This window comes from Chiloscyllium punctatum, chromosome 22 (genome assembly GCF_047496795.1).
Source record: "Chiloscyllium punctatum isolate Juve2018m chromosome 22, sChiPun1.3, whole genome shotgun sequence".
Taxonomy (NCBI): domain Eukaryota; kingdom Metazoa; phylum Chordata; class Chondrichthyes; order Orectolobiformes; family Hemiscylliidae; genus Chiloscyllium; species Chiloscyllium punctatum.
In genome coordinates, this window is record NC_092760.1 from 72,181,438 (window position 1) to 72,202,364 (window position 20,927).

Here is a 20,927-nt window from a genome sequence, read left to right on the forward strand (position 1 = left end):
GAAAAAAGTTAAAAATACAGGCAGAGTAGAGGAGCTCCAGCTGTAACATCCTACTCTGCCACCACCTTCCAGTATTTGCTTGCTTATGTTTTAGAGAGAGACCACTTAGTTAAAACCAAAAAAAATAATTTTAGAAATCTATCCAACCAGATTCCCGACTGGGATCTGCCTTGCCTTATAATGCCATCTGCTCGGACTGTAACAAGTTGAATGACTTTGATGGAAGCTCAGGCAACTTCAGGGTTTGCTGCCAAGTTGGTAGCGCAAGTACTCACTTAAGACTGAAAAAAAAAATGAAAGAACAACAGATGCTATAAGTCTGAAACAAAAACAGAAATTGTTGGAAAATCTTAGCAAATCTGGCAGCATCTGTGGAGAGAAATCAGAGTTAAGGTTTTGGGTGGAGTGACCTTTCCTCAAAACTGAGGACCATTCTGCGGAAGGGTCACTTGACTTGAACCATTAACTTTGCTGAGATTTTCCAGAAATTTCTGTTTTTGTTATTCACCTAGAGTCCCTGATGGACTAAGTAGATTGAAGTCAATGTAGAATAAAACTGGGCTGTGAATAAATGAGATTCTGATCAAAATCGCTGATGGGTTTGGTTACAATGAGGGACTGACATTTGGAATGACGTTCCTTAAAGCCTTCATTTCCACACACTTTTCTCTTTCAAAGAAAACTTCACAAAATCCATCCCTTTGGACACATTTTGACCCCCTTTTTAATCTCCTCTTTTGCAGTCCAATACCTATTCCCATATCCTTTCTGCAAAGTGTCATATGAATTTTTTGATGCTCAGTGTGCTATATAAATAAGTGCTGTGCTTGTTGTGTTGCTGCTTAATAGTTTTAATGCAGGTTTGATGTCTGAGTGTGACAACATTCAAATGCCACATGCAAATGCTTCAATGTTGCATGAAACATCTAATTAGTTATCATATTAATAACCTGATGTACATATTACCATATCAATTTATAAATTCATCTTCCACAGTTTCACTGAACTGTTATGTTTGTTTCACCTCTTATTCCAGCTATTCAAATTGACTTTCTCTGATTTACATGATTCATCTGCTGGTTTGGAAAAATGCTGTTATTTTGAAAGATTTGAGTAACAAGCTTGAATAAAATATGCATCCCGTTACTTTAAACCCTGTCATTATCTCCGTAGTTGTGAAAACGCTCTCTGATAATTTGAAATGTAAATGTGACATTTTATTCTGAAGCAAATTAACAGATCTGTCGTAAGGCTTTCCTATTTCTTGGCTGCTGAATCCAATATCAGATCGTCATTAGTGTAATCTGCCGCACAACAATAGACAATTACGAATGAAGATTGAGTTTGTCAGCTGCAAATGTATGAGGAATACTCTAGTTTTCTTTTTTGCAGGTTTGGAATGATCTTCAAAATGATCTTCACCACACACTTCAAAATATTGCTATTGGTATTCAATCTTTATATTTTGTTCTCACCTTAACATGGTCTACATGGTCTCAATCTGGTCACTGCAGTGTAACTGCAATTTGTAATTTATGGACTAACTAGCTGGTGTTGTCTGTGCGTTGGACACTTTGACCAGTTCCTTTACGAAAACACTTTTTACCCAAGCATTACTAACGGTGAGGCAGACCAAAGGACTCAAAATTAAGTTTATGCTTCAACTTGCCAAAATATTCCTTCTTAAAAGCAAAACGTGAGCATTTCACAAATTCCCATGAATTCTAGTTCTATCTGTCTGAGAAAGTATATTATGCTCAATGACCCATGTGTTTGAGCTGGGCTGTTGGAATCTCCTTCCTCTCTGATATAGGGCCAGTTGTCTTCAATGAAACTGGATGTTGCTGTGGTTAGGATTTTATTTCCTTTCCTTTTTCTCTCTCTCTTTCCTTTTTCTCTCTTTCCTTTCTGTCCAATTGGTCAGAACTCCACTACTGGGTCAGGTCAAGTATTTGCTGAGTCTCCACCGTGTATTCATTAATGCGGTGGCTTCCAGGTGTGCGTTCTTACCCTCCTTGACCCAAATCTTCCAGAACATTCTGTGGCCTGGAGTCAAGAGCTGGATTCAAATAATCCAATGGGGTCATGTCAAGTTGCTTCACTGTTGCCTGGAAGGTATAAAAGTGCACATATTCACTCAGGCAGTCAAGATGCTAGAATATCTGATTGACATTTCTCAAGAGAAAATCTTTGTAGTGATTGTAGCTGGCTCCTCTTGAACCTTTGTGACCTCTTTGACCTTAAGTTTCCATTGTTTTCTGTAACTTATGGCTGTCGATTTTCTGTCAGGCCTGATTTCTCCAGCTCTGGGTCAATTTAGAATGTACAACTTTGGGTCTGTGATCACTTCACCACAGTCCCTCTGTTGATCCCTTGAAATAACTAATATTTACACTCTTATGCAGGCGCGTATCAACTCTCAGATGAATAACCTAGGTTCCTCATTGTATATTGAAAACGACACCCTTTATGCTAACTATATTCCTTGTGCGATTTACAAGGATGTTGCCAGGGTTGGAGGATTTGAGCTATAGGGAGAGGCTGAACAAGCTGGGGCTGTTTTCCCTGGAGCGTCGGAGGCTGAGGGGTGACGTTATAGAGGTTTACAAAATTATGAGAGGCATGGCGAGGGTAAATTATGAGAGGCATGGCGATGCATGGCATGGGGTCGGGGAGTCCAGAACTAGAGGGCATAGGTTTAGAGTGAGAGAGGAAAGATATAAAAGAGACCTCAGGGGTAACTTTTTCACACAGAGGGTGGCATCTGTATGGAATGAGCTGCTAGAGGAAGTGGTGGAGGCTGATACAATTGCAACATTTAAGAAGCATTTGGATGGGTATATGAATAGGAAGGGTTTTAAGGGATATGGGCCGGGTGCTGGCAGGTGGGACTAGATTGGGTTGGGATATCTGGTCGGCATGGACAGGTTGGACCAAAGGGTCTGTTTCCATGCTGTACATCTCTATGACTCTATGACATCAATAAGCTTAACAGTAGTATTTACAAATAACTTCATACATAAATTTACATACTCTGGCTTGCCCTCAAGCCTCTTCTGTGACTAACAGCACTCTCCAGAGTAAAAATCATACCGGGCAACAATTTGCACAGTCTTTTCACAACATAGTCTGAGTTCATTAATTTCTTGGCTCCCACTGTAGGAGCAAAGAGCGTATCGTTAGTTTCTGAAGGTGTACATTCTTTCAGGAGATGAAATTAACAATAAGGATGGTGAGGTAGATCAAAGTAATTGGGGTGTATAACACTGCCAGGGGTGATAGTGGACATATCCATGGGTCTATCTGCACATTTGAGACCCATTTCCAGAAGTCCTCCCACAGATTAATCACTATTATTTCCCTAATACCCTTTTGAATTTGCTCAATGTATTGAATAACAGTAACAAAAGTTTTGTACATTTACCAGTTATAGTCGTAGATGTACAGTTATACAGTACAGAAACAGACTCTTTCGTCCAGCTTCTCCATGCTGACCAGATATCCTAATCTAATTTACTCCCATTTGCCTGCATTTGGCCCATATATCTCTTAACCTTTTCTATTCATGTAACCAGATTCTGGAGTAGAGCCTGTATTCCTGATGAAGGGCTTTTGCCAGAAATGTCGGATTTTCTTGCTCCTCGGATGCTGCCTGAATAACTGTGCTTTTCCAGCACCACTCTACTCCAGAATCTGGTTTCCAGCATCTGCAGTCATTGTTTTTACCTATTCATGTAACCATCCAGATGTCTTTTAAATGTTGTAATTGTCCCCTTGAGTCTGAACCTGGTGTAATGTTTCTGATAGGAGTTTAATGCCTGTGGTGTACTTAACTCAATAACCCCCGAAAGTTTGTCTGAGATTGTCACTGACATTGACAATGGTCTCACTCCTCCTGTGGGTGTCTGGGAGCTCGATTAGGCCAACCCTGGATTGTACGTATGCCTAATACAAAAACTGGTGTTTGGATGTTCCACATGAAGGTCCCATACTGGTGGTGTTTTAGGGAAGTTGTGATACAGTATTCTCCCTTCCACCTATTACGATGTTACACTGATGATGTCTGTATTCAGCCTCTGTATCTCTACAATACAATTAGAATGGTGTTTGTCCAAAGCCACACAAGGCTTGTTCATTTGAATGTATGGGTTCAGGACACGCAGTTGCTATTTTTGTCTGATGACATTTATCCAGAATGGTACCTATCAGTCTTCTTTCTTTCTCAACAGCTGACTGAAGGGTGCTGTCATATTTAAGCCAGACTCCCTCTCAGATAATGCTGATATTTTCCACTTGGAAGACTTGTAACCCATTTTGATTGGGTGTTAAGATTGGGATCCCCAGTATCAGAGTCATGGCCTTCCTTGGGAGTCCCGTTATAATTGTCATTAAATGAGAACTTAATTAGTTGCTGTTATGATTTTAAATATTGGGTTTCTCTTCCTGTGGAAGTGTCTTCTATCTACTTGATATTGATCCAAGATGGGGCACGTCCTTTCTTATTCTGCTTGAGGTTCTCTCTCAACTGTTTGATCATCCACTGGCCATAGATACTGCACAAGGTCCTATTGTGCTGCCTGTTGTCACCATCTATCTGTCCCTGGATGATGCCATTTATGGTCCTGATATGCCCTTCTAGCACCGTTACCTGGTGTGGTTCCACCTGAGTTACTTTAATTCCCCCTCAGCATCTTGCCGATTATCCCAGACTAATTTTACCCAAGTTCTGTTTAACTTGCTTGGTTAAAAGTCTGAATTTATCATCCAAATGAGCTAAATCGAGGCTATTGACTGTGGACACTGCTGCTCCGTAACTTGTTGCCAAGTCATTCAACATATCTCTTCCATTACATCATGCTGGCCTCAATCTGGCCTCCCCTGTGTCAATCACTGTTTTCTGACTTAATAACCAATGGGTCAAACACAAGTATAATTCCAGAAGTTGAGAAGGGCACCACTCTGCCAGATGGTTTTTGGATATATCCAACACCACCGGTAGAAATTCATGGCGGGTACTTTTGTACAGAGTTTTGTTTGTGTATTTTATAACCAATGTATTTTGTGGTCCTGAATAGTCCTTGAACAAGTGTGTGTGGAGATGCAATTCTTGCTGGTAATTTAGCCCATTTCTGTTTCTGTGGAAGACATTGTCTCCCTTATGACCTTCCAGTTTCTAGCTCTTTCTCTGGCCAGGAGTCAAACATTCCATTTCTGTATATCCATTTGTAGAAAAGTCCCACCAGTCATCCATGGTGTCTGTGCTCAGATAGCAATAATCTGAGCTCCCCTCTGTCTTCCTGCACACAACCCGCTTGTTGTTAAACCCAAGTATCATGGATTTGTTGGGATGGAACCACAAAAACCAGAGTCACATTCACCTGCCTCCGGTGGGGTGAACCACAGAGAGTCAGGATAGGTGTACTCTTACCCAATTAGTGCTTCTGAGAATCATATCTTGTCAGTCCAGTCAATGATGTAAATCAACAGGCTGGACACCATCATCCTAGAGAGGGGATCAAAGTGGCATCTAACGTTATCCTTATCTGACCAAGATTATATATTTTCCCACTCTGCTCCACCTATGGGAAAATTTATTCTGACTATCTGGTCTTGACTTGCACTTGGCAAAACTCCTCAAAATTTGTTTTTATTGAATTCTCCCAATTCCTGTATTGTTCGTCAATTGGCTGCATGTGTCATGCCTCACCTCAGGCCTGATATTGGTTCATTCACAATGGGAGTTTGGAAGCATTGGCACTGTCAGAGGTCCTGATGATTAAACTTACTTCCTTTAAACATTTTGTTATCTAGATGACCCAATAGATGAAGCTGATGATGATAGCTATCTGTCATGCTGCATGGTGCTGTAGCCCTGTATGACCAGGATAGGCTACAGTGGCAGTATGGACCGAACACAGACAAATGAGACTAGATTAATTGTGAAACTTGGGCAGCATGGATGATTTGGGCTGTAGGACTGTTTCCTTGCTGTAAACACTCTGACTCTAGAGGTTTATGACATAATCTTTCTCTAAGAGCTGCTGGGGACTTGCACTTCTACTGTATCTGAATGGGAGCATTGCAATGACTATCATTGAAAAGAGTTGTGTCTGTCTCTGGGCTACAGTGCCACATTGAACACTTTTTTCACTTCAGGCCTCAAGGTACACTGAGACCCTGTGTCCCCTCACTTGGATTGATGGGCCAGCTCCTGAGGTTGATGCCTCGGGAGAGACCGTGTCCAGTGTTGGTCCAAGATTCTGGTCTGAATGGGTAACCAGGGCTGGTCCTGGATTGGGATTGGGCGTTTGAATTGGGTCTGGATCAATGACAGGTCTGAGGACTGAGTCAGGACTCTGGTAAGAGTCCACTTCTGCCAGTTTCCTTAGAAGCAAGTAGAATTGGTGGTTGTTGCTTTGGGCTCTGTAGCCCTTTAACTGTTGAACATGGTTTTTCCTGTATCCAGCAAAATTCTGTACACAGGCTGGCTGGTTTTGTCGATAACTGAGTGGAAAACTGAATATCTGAGGGACAGGAATGTTCCTGGCTGCACAGTTTGTAACATCACCTGCTGCCCTACTGCCCACTAGGTTCACCTTCCCATTAAGTACACCTTGCATTGCTTTTTTCTTTTGGCCATTCTGATGGTTCCTGCTTTATGTGCAACCTGTACAGATTTTTAAATAGAATTCTCACAATTTTCTCAAGGAAGAGGGCTACAACCTCAAACTGTCAAGTACTGTCTAATTGAGGGTTGATACTTCCTATGGGGCGACTGGTCAGTAGAACGTGAGAGGCCGAGGGGCTATGAGTCCAGCTGAACTGAAGGATAATTTTCTTATGAGCATGAGGACAAAGAGTAAAAGCTCTGTTCCAGCTCAGATGTTTTATTGGCTGAACTTTCGCAGCATTCCTTTTGAAGGTGTGAATCATCCTCTCTACAAACCCACGTGATTAACAATAGTAGGCAATGTGGAACTTCAGGCTTTTGCCAAATATATTCAGGGATAAGGAGCATGGCCTAGGTTTGGGAGAGAAAGAGATTAATGAATCTCTTTGATGAATTTGGGGTGCCAATCAGGCAGGGGAAGAATACATCCAGTAAAAGCCCCAAAGCCTGGTCCCATGTAGAGGAACAAGAGGGAGACGACTGAAACAATGGGAAATTATTATTGGGGCCATCCATCTCCATATGTCCATCCCATAGTGAGAGATCGGGATCAGCAGCCCTAATAGTCTAGTTGGGCGTACAGAGCTGGGTGGCCCCGATAATAATTTCCCCTTGTTTCAGTCATCTCCCTCTTGTTCCTCCCCATGGGATCAGGGTTCGGTGGTTTTCCTGGATGTATTTTTCCCCTGCCTGATTTGAGGTGCTCTGATTAATTAATCTCTCTTTCTCCCAAGCCCAGGCCATGCTCCTTATCCCCCATCGTTCGGTCTGGATGTTGTCTGTGGGATCAGACTGTATAGAGGCTTTCCTCGCTGCCTCTAAAGCAAGAAGAACATTTGGGTGCTAGTTCCCCTGTTTTGCAGAGACAGCTCAGTCTGATCTAGGTTACTGAAGACTCCTGTGAACAATGCCCACAGGGGTCTGGCAAATGCAGTTCAGTACACTCCCTTTCACTGCTTATACTTATTTAATCCCTCCATGGGGTCTCCCTGATTGTATCCTACAGTGGCGCGGATTGCTGTTCTCATGGCCTGCAGCTCCCCTCCTCCCACATTCCAAGAGTTGGGAAAGGCAGAATGGATTGTGGGGCTCAGGCACACTAACATTAGTTTTACCTCCTTGAGATCATCAAGCTTGTGGAGATCCCTTTGTTGGTGGGTGCTGTTGTAAACAGAGTTGAGAGTGTGGTGCTGGAAAAGCACAGTAGGTCAGGCAGCATCCGAGGAGCAGGAGAATCGATATTTCAGGCATAAACCCTTCCTGATGAAGAAATAGGTCAATTCTCCTGCTCCTCAGACACTGCCTGACTTGCTGAGCTTTTCCAGCACCACACTCTCGACTCTGATCCCCTCTGTTGTCCGTACTTTCTGCTGTTGTAAACATACAGGGCTCAGCTGTGGGCTTAAGTACTGGGATGTTTTTTCTCCCTCCACCAACAGCACCAACTGCAAATGGGGTTCTGTAATTGGATGATTGTTCTGGCTGTCTTGACAGGTTGGGATCAGTGGGTTCACTGTGACAGGGTAAGGTTCTGAGGTGAGGGTCCCCAATCTTCACCGTTCTCGGTGTATCCACAAGTTTGTTCTTCCATGTCCTGCCCGACTATCCCATAATCACTGTCCCCATCTGATTCTATGGTCCCAAATGGAAAGCTGGGACTTTGGTTTTTCAGTCTCGTGCTGGCATTTTGAATGGCCCACAGCGCGGGCTCTGTGTTTTCTTTGCCTGTCTGGTGTAGGACTCGGAGCACAATCTGGAGGTTTAAGCATTTCTCGGTCAGATTGTCCACAGCTTTTTGGGAAGCATCCCGATCACTGACTTCGCACTGTGCCTCCCGGTACGTTCTATCGCACAGGGTCTGAAACCACGTTCACCTGATTCCTCTGCTCCTGCCCTGCTGCTGCTTCGACTCTTTTTCCAATTCCCACTTCACTTCCGTGAGTTCCTTACTTGGCTTGACCTCCCAGCTGCTCCATACAGCTGCCTACCACTTTATCTTTGCTGAGGTTAAAAGCATGCTTTCCTTTAGCTTACCACAACACCTCCCAAAGCTTCTGTCCTGTGGGTCCCAGATCCATATTTGCTCACTGCAATAGTCGACCTACCTAGGCCACTTCTTTCATTGGTACTTCCTTACTATCTCATAGAACATAGAACAATACAGCGCAGAACAAGCCCTTTGGCCCTCGATGTTGCACTGACATGTGAACTATTCTCAGCTCTGATTTGGAGATGCCGGTGTTGGACTGGGGTGTACAAAGTTAAAAATCACACAACACCAGGTTATAGTCCAACAGGTTTAATTGGAAGCACTAGCTTTCGGAGCACCGCTCCTTCATCAGGTGGTTGTGGAGGACACAATTGTAAGACACCGAATTTATTTCAGCAAGGCGTTCGATAAGGTTCCCCACAGTAGGCTATTGTACAAAATGCGGAAGAATGGGATTGTGGGAGATATAGCAGTTTGGATCAGTAATTGGCTTGCTGAAAGAAGACAGAGGGTGGTGGTTATGGGCTAATGATAAGATTCTTGGTAGTGTAGATGAGCAGAGAGATCTCGGTGTCCAGGTACACAGATCCTTGAAAGTTGCCACCCAGGTTGACAGGGTTGTTAAGAAGGCATACAGTGTTTTAGCTTTTATTAATAGAGGGATTGAGTTCCGGAACAATGAGGTTATGCTGCAGCTGTACAAAACTCTGGTGCGGCTGCACTTGGAGTATTGTGTACAGTTCTGGATTATAAGAAGGATGTGGAAGCTTTGGAAAGGGTGTAGAGGAGATTTACTAGGATGTTGCCTGGTATGGAGGGAAAGTCTTATGAGGAAAGGCTGAGGGACTTGAGGCTGTTTTCGTTAGAGAGAAGAAGGTCGAGAGGTGACTTAATAGAGACATATAAGATAATCAGAGGGTTAGATAGGGTGGACAGGGAGAGCCTTTTTCCAAGTATGGTGACAGTGAGCATGAGGGGGCATAGCTTTAAATTGAGAGGTGATAGATATAGGACTGATATTAGAGGTAGTTTCTTTACTCAGACAGTAGTAAGTATATGGAATGCTTTGCCTGCAACGGTAGTAGATTCGCCAACTTTAAGTACATTTAAGTCGTCATTGGACAAGCATATGGATGTACATGGAATAGTGTAGGTTAGATGGGCTTCAGGTTGTTATGACAGGTCGATGCAACATCGAGGGCCGAAGGGCCTGTACTGCGCTGTAATGTTCTATGTTCTATGTTATAGCAAATGTTTACAGTGTGATGTAACTGAAATTATACATTGAAAAATACCTTGATTATTTGTTGAGTCTTTCATCTGTTTGAATACCATGATAATTTCACTTCTTTCATGTGTAAATCACAAAACTTTTTTTTAAAAAGTTACATTCTCAGGTTAACTGGAACTACTGGTGTTAGCCAGACAATATGTTGAAGATGTTAGCCCCCTGTGTTCTCTGCCTGTGCCATACTGTTTAGACTGATTCTAATCTAAAAAGTTAGATAACAGAGTTTTACATGAATTCATGCAGTTTTTGAGCAAAGTACAATGTAACTCTGCAAGTAGGAATTGACTCCACAAATGTATGTGTGTGTGTGTGTATAGTGCAGTGGTGGTCACCTGTAATGTGACATGAACCCAAGGTCCCAGTTGAGGCCCTCCCTATGGGTACCGAACTTAGCTATCAGCCTCTGCTCGGCCACCTTTCACTGCTGCCTGTCCTGAAGTCCGCCTTGGAGGATGGTCACCCGAAGGTCCAAGGTCGAATGTCTTGGACTGCTCGACCCTCTACACTATCCCATCATTATCCATGTGCTTATCCAAGGATTGTTTAAATCTGCCTAATGTGGCTGAGTTAACTACATTGGCAGGTAGGGCATTCCACACCCTTTTTACTCTCTGCATAAAGAATCTGCCTCTGACATCTGGCTTAAATCTATCACCCCTCAATTTGTAGTAATGCCCCTTCGTAAAAGCTAAGGTCATCATCCTAGGAATCTCCTCTCATCTCTTCTCACCCTGGGCTCTGTGCCATTTCTCCCATTGTTTCCTTAAAAATGTACTTCTTCCCTCTGTCTCTCTCTCTCTCTCTGTGTCTCTCTCTCTATCTCTCTCTCATTGTCTGTCTCTCTCTCACATTGCCTGTCTGTCTGTCTGTCTGTCTCTCTCTCTCTCTCTTTCTCTTATGGGCCACTGATTCTATATTAGCTGCTTTTTCACTTCTGAGATTCTTGACCCTTTTCACTATGTCTTACCTTGTGGGTCCCAGACACCACTCTAGCTTCTTTGTATCCTTGTGGGTCCCTAACTTCAATATCTGGCTTCTCACAACCTCTTGGGTCTTCTTAGCCTGTATTTATCTACCTTGTTCCTGCAGTTCCTGCGTCCTGGATTTGCTTTTCCATAAGTGCCCGACTCTGTGTTAACTCTGGCTGCTTGTCCTCCTCATGTTATGCAGGAGAAAGTGAGGACTGCAGATGCTGGAGATCGGAGCTGAAAATGTGTTACTGGAAAAGCACAGCAGGTCAGGCAGCATCCAAGGAGCAGGAGAATCAACGTTTCGGGCATGAGCCCTTCTTCAGGAATGAGGAAAGTATGTTCGAGGAGAAAGTGAGGACTGCAGATGCTGGAGATCAGAGCTGAAAATGTGTTGCTGGAAATGCAGCTTTCCTCATTCCTGAAGAAGGGCTCATGCCCGAAACGTCGATTCTCCTGCTCCTTGGATGCTGCCTGACCGGCTGTGCTTTTCCAGCAACACATTTTCAGCTCCTCGTGTTATGGCCCAATCACTGGTCAGAAACTTGCACCCGCTTTCACCCACTTGAACCCTGGCCATCATGTGGCGCAGCTGCCCTCTCAAATTCAGCTCAGGCCGGATGTCCGAGAGTTCTGTGTTGGTGGGGTCCGACTTCAGAGGCTATACAAACACATCAAATCAATGACCACCCAGGGGCACCAGTATTGACCCTGCTTTGGACACTTTGACCAATTTATGTATTAAAAATACTTTACTCGAGCACTCACGGTGAGGTGGTCAAAAAGGGCACAGAATTCGGTATGCATTTCGACTTGATTTTGTTAATAAAGTATTCCCTCCTAAAAACAACATGTGATGGCTTCTAAAAGCTTTTAATATTATTTGGCCTGGAAACTGGAAGCTAAAGAAATAGCTGCTGCCTCACTTTTTTGCTATTTTAGTGGTTGGAAGAAGAAAAAACACCAAAATTCCTTTCTTTCTACAGAATTTACAGAACAGCAGTAGGCTATGTAGCCAAGTGCTGATGCTATTCGCAAATTTCCACAATACTCACTCTCTCTCTAGCCCTATCTGTTGAGAAAGGATATAACATGTAACTATTCCAGTGTTTGAGCTGGGTTGTTGGAATCTCCTTCCTCTCCAATGTAGGGCAGATTTCTTCCATGAAAGTGCTTCACACAGGGGATGGATTCTCTCTCTCTCTCTCTCTCTCGTGTGCGCACTCATTCTCCCTCAGGTGGTTGGAGCTCCACTGCTGGGCCCGGCCAGGTCTTCACTGAGTCTTTATTCAAGGGTTGACGTACAGGTGTGTATTTTTATACCCCTTTGCCCCTGACCTTCCAGAATATTCTGTGGTTTTTAGCCACTGGGGTCCTGAATGGGGTTCAAAGCATCCAATGGGGTCATAGAGTTATAGAGATGCACAGCACAGAAACAGACACTTCGGTCCAACTCATCCATATCAACCAGATATCCTAAATTAATCTAATTCCATTTACCAGCACTTGACCCATCTCCCTCTAAACTCTTCCTATTCATAAACTCATCCAGATGCCTTTTAAATGTTGTAATTGTACCAGCCTCCAACACTTCCTCTGACAGCTCATTCTATACATGTACCACCCTCTGCATGAAACAATTGCTTCTTATGTCCTTTTTAAAATCTTTTCCCTCTCACCCTAAACCTATGCCCTCTAGGTCTGGACTCACCCACCCCAGAGAAAACACCTTGTGTATTTATCCTATTCATGCCTCTCATGAGTTTATAAACATCTATAAGGTCACCCCTTAGTCTCTGACATTCCAGGGGAAACAGCCCTAATGTATTCAGCCTCTCCCTATAGCTTAAACCCTCCAACCCTGGAAACATCCTTGTAAATCTTTTCTGACCCCTTTCAAGTTTCACGACACTCTTTGATAGAAAGGTGACCAGATGTGTCAATACCCTTCACTGGCTATGCTGGGGAGGTGTAAAGTACATATACTCAGCCAGTCAAGGTGCCAGAAAGTCTGATCGATACTTCTCCACTACACAACCCTCGGGCTGGTAGTAACTGGCCCCTCTTGAACCTTTGTGACCTCTATGACCTTTTTTTCCACTGTTCTCCAAAGCTGATAGCTGCTGTTTAATTTAGTTTGGCCAATTTTCTATCAGGCCCAATTTCTCTGGCTGGGTGGCAATTTAGAACTTCAAATGTTGGGCCTGTGGACACTTGACCACACTTGATTGTTGCTAATGTCTCTTCAGCATTAAGTAGCTACAATCCTAACTCTCAAGGGAGGGTTTCCCTCCCACCTCCCACACTAAGTCTGATAATGAATTTGTAGGTCCCTTTGAAAGAAGTCACTGGATTGTCTTTATGATAGTGTTTTAGTGAGCTGCTGTAATGGTTTCGTTGTCCTCATGTTGTTGAAAGCATATGATTGGAGGAGTGAGTAGTTTCACCAAAAAACAGTAACAGAGAAAATCAAGATAGGAGCCACCTACTGCAGATGCTGAAAATGAAAAGTGCTGGAAATCACGGTGGGTGAGGCAGCATCCATGGAGGGAGAGAGCAAGCTAACCTTCTGAGTCTAGCTGACTCTTCAATAGAGAAAATCAACTTCAGCTAAAATAATTTCTCCTTCTTATACAGCAATACATTCAACACTTGTGGCTTAGCTATAGTTTATACACTTACTTGAGAACAAAAGATTTAGTTCAAAAATATTGATTTAAGCCATTTGTGGCGTGATGGCTTCTGAAAGCTTTTAATATTATTTGGCCTGGGACTGGAAGCTAAAGAAACAGCTGCTGCCTCACTTTTGCTATTTTGGTGGTTGGCAGAAGAAAGGACTTAGAAACGTCAAAATTCCTTTATTTCTGTAGAATGTATAGAGCAGCAGTAGGCGATGTAGCCAAAAGCCAATACTATTCATTACTTATTCTTTTTAGAAATAATTTTTTTGAATTTCTGGCAGTAACTGTCAGTAAAGATTGATGAGGGTGGCACGGTGGCTCAGTGGTTAGCAGTGCTGTCTCACAGTGCCAGGGACCTGGGTTCGATTCCAGCCTTGGGCACCTGTCTGTCTGGAGTTTGCACATTCTCCCTGTGTGCGCGTGGATTTCCTACGGGTGCTCTGGTTTCCTCTCACAACCCAAAGCTGTGGAGGTCAGATGAATTGGCCATGCTAAGGAACGGCCATGCTAAATTGCCCATAGTGTTAGGTACATTAGTCAGGGTAAATTTAGGGTATGGGAATGGGTCTGGGTGGATTACTCTTCGGAGAGTCGGTGTGGACTTGCTGGGCCAAAGGGCCTGTTTCCACACTGTAGGCAATCTAATCTAACAAGGCCAGCATTACTTGCTGGGCCGAAGGGCCTGTTTCCACACTGTAGGGAACCTAATCTAACAAGGCCAGCATTTGTTGCCCATTGTAATTGCAGGTTACTAATGCCATAAGTGCAGACAAAGCACTGAAGTTCATTCCTGGGGGAATACAATTCTAAGACAGAGAATTTGTTTATAATATTGGCTAAACTGCCCTTAGGAATATTGTCATTTTTCTCATGTCCACATTATAGAAGTAAATGTAGAAACACTGGAGAATTTAACAAAACATTTACAAAAATGGAAACAAAACTGACTCAAACTATTGGGAAAAATTTAACAAATTGAGTCTCAACAGTTAGGTGATATGAGAGAGGTACTTAAAATTATTCAGTAAAGTAGACATAAAATGTCCACTTATGGACAATCTAAGACGTCTTAAGAAAACCTGTAGGAAATTCAGAAGTATGTCTATTCAGTGAGATGAGATTGTAGAACTTTATATGGTTGGAGTGAAAAGCTACATAGCTAGATGAGAAGATTGATAAGCACATCAGACAAAAGAATAAGGGATATATTGATTAGCTGAGATGAGGTAAGGTGGGAAGGGGCTAATATGCAGCATAAATTACTACCATTCGCACCACTGCTATGCTGTGAAATTTAGCTCAATGAGATTAGGCTCTGATCCACTCCCATTTGTTATTGCAAATGAGGTTTGAGGTTTTATGTGAGAAGTTGGCTGTGTTATCTTAAGTTCATAATTTATTTACGGGGAATATCAGCAAAAAGTTTAAGGGAATAACTTGCTTTTTTAAAAGAAAAAGCAGGAGGGCAATGATCGATATAAAACTGACAGTTTTGTTTTCAATTTTAAAATGAACTTGATCACAATTGAACTTGAAAATGTAAGTACTTTAAGCTTAAAAAGTAAGCATTTGCATGTTCTGTCTTGTATGTGGGTATGAGGGTACATTTCTCATACAGAAATATTCCTTTCTTCCACTGCCCACTAAATGCTGCACTAGCAGATAAAGTTTGGTGTTGTCTGGTATTGATTATAATGTATTTGCTGTGGCCTCAGCTTCTCTCCCAACAGTTTTACTGTGATTTGTTTCGCTTCTTACTACTTTGTGTTTGGGTGCAATTTGCCACAAATTGGCAATTTTGTGGCTCAGGCTCAGTCCTGTCTAGAATTAAATTGAAATAGACCTTTCTCTTTTCACTAAGATTATCTTCATGTTGTTCCTTTTTTTCCTATTTACTGACTTTCTTATCGTTTTCAGTTATTTACAATTGCTGATCACCCTTTAATGTTTTCAAATTCACTTCTAGTGGCATGTCGAAAGTTGATGACTTGACGAGTATCCAACTCCGAGCAAAGATACACTTAATGTGTCTCTGTTACTCGACAGAGAGAGATATTCTACTGCTCAAGTGGAGGAAAGAAACAGACTTTAACAATCAAATTGTTAGCTTTTATTCAACTTCCGAAACCCAGCAACAGTTTGTGGCTCTCAGCAAAGCAAGATATTCAAACCTAATGTGTTCACTCCAGGTTCTTAAGGAATGACTAGATGTTACCCCCACATAAAAATATCACATCTCTAAACCCTTTTGAAGGATCTATTAACTTTGTCTCTAAGTCGTTTCCCAGTTGTGATTAAATGCATATAAAATATAAGTAGCAGTTTTCTGTATAAAAATTCAAGTTGTTCAATGCATTATCAGTGGTTTTCCACTCGCTAAAATGGCAATTGTCTTTGGTACAGTTGTTATGAACAAACAGCACCTGCCAGTCTGCCAGCTTCACTTGATTAATTCCTGGTATTCACATTGATTGCCCAATGGTTGACAAGTGGAATATACAGCGGGTTAATCAGTCATTGGAATTCAGGATCTGAGACAATAGACAATATCAATCAGAGGGAAAATGCTCATAACTATCAAATTACATTAGGATTTGTCTTAAAGTCATAAACTAAGATAGTCGACAGGTCATTTAGTTCAGTGATTCTCAAAGAACTACCAAGTAGTCCCATTCCCTTGCTCTTTGCATTTGCCTGCAAATTGGTATTATTGAGCTGTGGGGTCCATATCAAAGTTAATCTCTTTCTGCAAGAATTAGTCACATCCTACTTCATAGCTGGATAGATAACTGACACTCATCCAGCTCTTTACTGTGGCTTCATGCAACTGCTTGTTCACGATGGTGGCCAGAGCCCAGTAATTGCATTGGTTCACAGGCTAAACAAGGGGAGGGTAGTATGTAAGGGAGTGTGCATTTCTCCAAACAACCATGAATACAAAACAAAAAAGCTATTTTTATGCATTTATCAGAAAAAAACCACAATATTTTCTTTAATGGCACTGATAGCATTACAGCACAACTCTGGAATGGGCACAGAAGGCACTCCAGATCATCCATTGCTGATGGCCACACCTACAGTTACCTGGACTGGTCAAACCTCCAGAAACAAATGTGTAACAGATGTAAGAGTGAGACTGGTCAAAATCCATTACAAGCAACTCGTCTGCAAACAAGAAGGATATCATTTCAGAGAAGCAGGATTCTAAGTTCAACACCACAGTCATAAGCCAACATCTTTGGGAAATCTGTCCAATGTTAATAGAATCACCAAGGCCTTATAATCTGTATCACAGAGTTCTGAAGGAAGTGGCCCTGGAAATATTTGATGCTTTGGTGGTCATCCTCCAAAATTCTATAGACTCCTGAGCAATTTCTACCGATTCAAGGGAGGCAAATGTAACCCCAGTATTTAAACAAGGGACAGAAAAAGCACAAGGAATTATAGGTCAGCTATAGCATCAGAAATACTAGTGTCGATTATAAAAAATGATTTAAAAATCGGTTGAAAAGCATTAATGGGCTTAGACAAAAGTCAGCATAGGTTTATGAAAGGGAAATATGCTTAACTGATCTTCTAAAGTTGTTTTAAGGATGTGACTAGTAGAATAATTAAAGGAGAACCAGTGAATGTGGTGTATTTGAATTTCAAGAAGGCATTTTGATAAGGACCCACATAAGAGGCTAGTAATCAAAATTAAAGCACATGAGATTTGGGGTGATAGACTGGCGTATATTGAGAATTGGTTGACCGACTTGGAAACAGAGAATAAGAATAAATGGGTCTTTTGCCAAGTGGCAGCAGTGACTCATGATATACTGTAGGGATATGTGCTTGTGTCTCAGATACTTGTGAATTATATAAATGAGTTAGATGATGGAAGCACATGCAATATTTCCGAGTTATTATCTGCCCTCATTCTTTCTATGAAAATGAATCATCATACTTTTTGTATTACATTTCACCTATCCTTTGTCAATTGCTTTTTGTGCAGTGTACACCACTTGAAGAGCATTACTCTCATCAACCTTCAATATTATCTCATCAAAAACTCAAATAAGGTAGTTAAACACAATTTGACCATAATCAGTTTGCACTCGTATTTCTTCATTAATCTACAATTGACCACAAATCTTTCCTGAAGTATTATTTATTTAAGATCCTCCATTACAGGGATTAAACTGACTGATCTATAGTTGCTGGGTTGCAGACTTTTTTTTTCAACAAAGTGTAATACTTTTCTCAGTGGTAGTTGGAGCTGAAGGAACGACAATGAGGACCAGATGCCTGACGGGAAGGTCAATTTTAAAAGATATAAAGGTTTACCTCATGTATAGGCAGTGCGCACACTGAGCAGGAGCGGACACAGGGACTGCTGGGTAAGTGAGGCTTTATATTGGGGTGGTTGCTTTACCCAAAACGCTACTTGGGTAGTGTCTCCCACCCGTCCTCCTCCTCTAACCAAAAAAAAGTTCTGTGTGCTGGATTGGTAAGATGACTAGTTTCTAGGAATTTAGAATAGTGGGAATGGAGGTTAGGGCAGTTGTATGTTCCTCTTGCAGAATGTGGGAGGTAATGGTCGCCAGTAATGTCCCTGCTGACTGCATCTGTAGGAAGTGCACCCAACTCCAGCTCCTCGAAAACCACGTTAGGGAACTGGAGCTGGTGCTGGATGAACTTTAGATCATTTGGGAGGCAGAGGGGGTTATTGAGAGGAGTTACAGGGAGGTAGTCACACCTCAAATAAAAGAAGAAAGTAGATGGGCTACAGTCAGGGGACAGAAAGGAATGCAGCATACAATGCAGGGATCCTCTGTGTCTGTTCCCCTCAACAACAAGTATATTGTTTGGATACTGTGGGGTAGGGGGTTGTTTGGAGAGACTTATTGGGGTAAGCAATGAGGTACAGGTCTCTGGCACAGAAAAGATGGGGGAAGAGGAACAGAGCTTTAGTTATTGGGGTCTCCATACTTATGGGAATAGATGGTACGTTCTGTAAGAATGAGAGAGACTCACGGTTGGTGTGTTGCCTCCCAGGTGCCAGGGTTCATGATGTCTCTGATCATGTTTTCAGGATCCTTGAGGGGGTGGGGGAGCAGCCCCAAGTCGCATTCCAACAACATAGGTAGGAAAAGGATCGGGATTTAAGGCAGAAATTCAGGGAGCTAGGGGGAAGCTTAGAGCTAGAACAGAGTTGTTATCTCTGGTTTGTTGCCTGTGCCATGTGCCAGTGAGGCAAGGAACAGGGAGAGAGAGGAGTTGAACACGTGGCTACAGGGATGGTGAAGGAGGGAGGGTTTTGGATCCTTGGATAATTTGATCTCTTTCTGGGGTAGGTGGGACTTCTACAAACAGGACAGTCTTCACCTGAACCAGAGGGGTACCAATATCCTGGGGGGTAGATTTGCTAATGCTCTTCAGATTAGATAAACTAATTCAGCAGAGGGTTAGGAACTGAAATTATAGTTCGAGTAGATGAGAGGTTGAGAGTAGTGAACACAACTAAGATTTCAAGATCACAAGAAGGCACTGGTAAGCAAGAAGTTAGTTTGAAGTGTGTCTACTTCAATGCCAGGAGCATCCGGAATAAGGTGGGTGAACTTGCAGCATTAGTATTTGGGATTTTAATGTTGAGGCCATTTCAGAGACATGAATAACAGGAATGGTTATTGCAGGTTCCGGGATTTAGATGTTTCAGTAAGAACAGGGAAAATAGTAAAAGAGGGGGTGGTGTGGTAATGTTAGTCAAGGACTGTATTATGGTTGTAGAAAGACCGTTTGAGGACTTGTCTATTGATGTAGTATGGGCTGAGATTAGAAACAGGAAAGGAGAGTTACCCAGTTGGAAGTTTTCTATATGCCTCCAAATAGTTACAGAAATGCAGAGGAAAGGATAGCAAAGATGATCCTCGATAGGAGTGAGAGTGACAGGATAGTTGTTATGGGCGACTTTAACTTTCCAAATATTGATTGGGAATACTATAGTTTGAGTACTTTAGATGAGTAGTTTTTGTCAAATGTGTGCAGGAGGATTTCCTGACACAGTATGTAGACAGGCCAAAAAGGAGCAAGGCCACATTTGTTTTGGTACTGGTTAATGAACCCAACCAGGTTTTAGATTTGTAGGTAGGTGAGCACTTTGGTGACAGTGACCACAAATTAGTTATGTTTACTTTAGTGATGGAAAGGGATAGGTATATATGCAGGGCTAGAGTTATAGCTGGCGGAAAGGCAATTATGATGTGATTCAGCAATATTTGGGATGCATAGGATAGGGAAGGAAACTGCAGAAGATGGGCACAGTTGAAATGCAGAGCTAATTCAAGGACCAGCTACTGTGGGTCCTTGATAAGTATGTGCCTGTCAGGCAGGGAGGAAGTTGTCAAGCGTGGGAGCCGTGGTTTCCTAAAGAAGTTGAATCTCTTGTCAGGAGGAAGAAGAAGCCTTATGTTAGGATGAGACGTAAAGGCTCAGTTAGGGTGCTTGAGAGTTACAAGTTAGCCAGGGAAGCCTGCACATCCCTAGACACAATGGATAATTTACCATGGTCAATATACTTAACCTGCACAACTTTCGTTTTAGGGAGGAAGCCAAAGTACCTGGAGAAAATTCACATAGACATAGGGAGAATGTGACTCTATGACTGTTTGCATTGAGTTTGCAAAGAGTCTTAGAGATGTATAGCATGAAAACAGACCCTTCGGTCCAACACCTTCATGCCGACAGGATATCCTAACCTAATCTAGTGCCATTTGCCAGCACTGGGCCCGTATCCCTTTAAATCTTCCTATCCAGATGCCTTTTAAATGCTGTAATTGTACTAGCCTCCAACACTTCCTCTCGAACGACCAGAATTGAATAAAGAAAATTTACAGCCCAGGAACAGGGCCTTCAGCCCTCCAAACCTGAGCCAATCCAAATCCACTGTCTAAACCTGTCGCCCAATTCCTAAGCATCTGTATCCCTCTGCTCCCCATCTACTCATGCATCTGTCCAGACGCGTCTTAAATTAATCTACTGTGCCTGCCTCTTCCACCTCTGCTGGCAACGTGTTCCAGACACCCACCACTCTCTGTGTAAAGTACTTGCCGCATGTATCCCCCTTAAATTTTTCACCTCTCACCTTGAAAGCGTGACCTCTCGTTATTGAATCCTTCATCCTGTGAAAAAACTTATCTCTATCCACCCTGTCTATACCCTTCATGATTTTGTAAACCTCAATCAGGTCCCCCCTCAATCTCCTTTTTTCTAATGAAAACAAACATAATCTACTCAACCTTTCTTCAAAGCTAGTACCTTCCATACCAGGCAACATCCTCCTAAACCT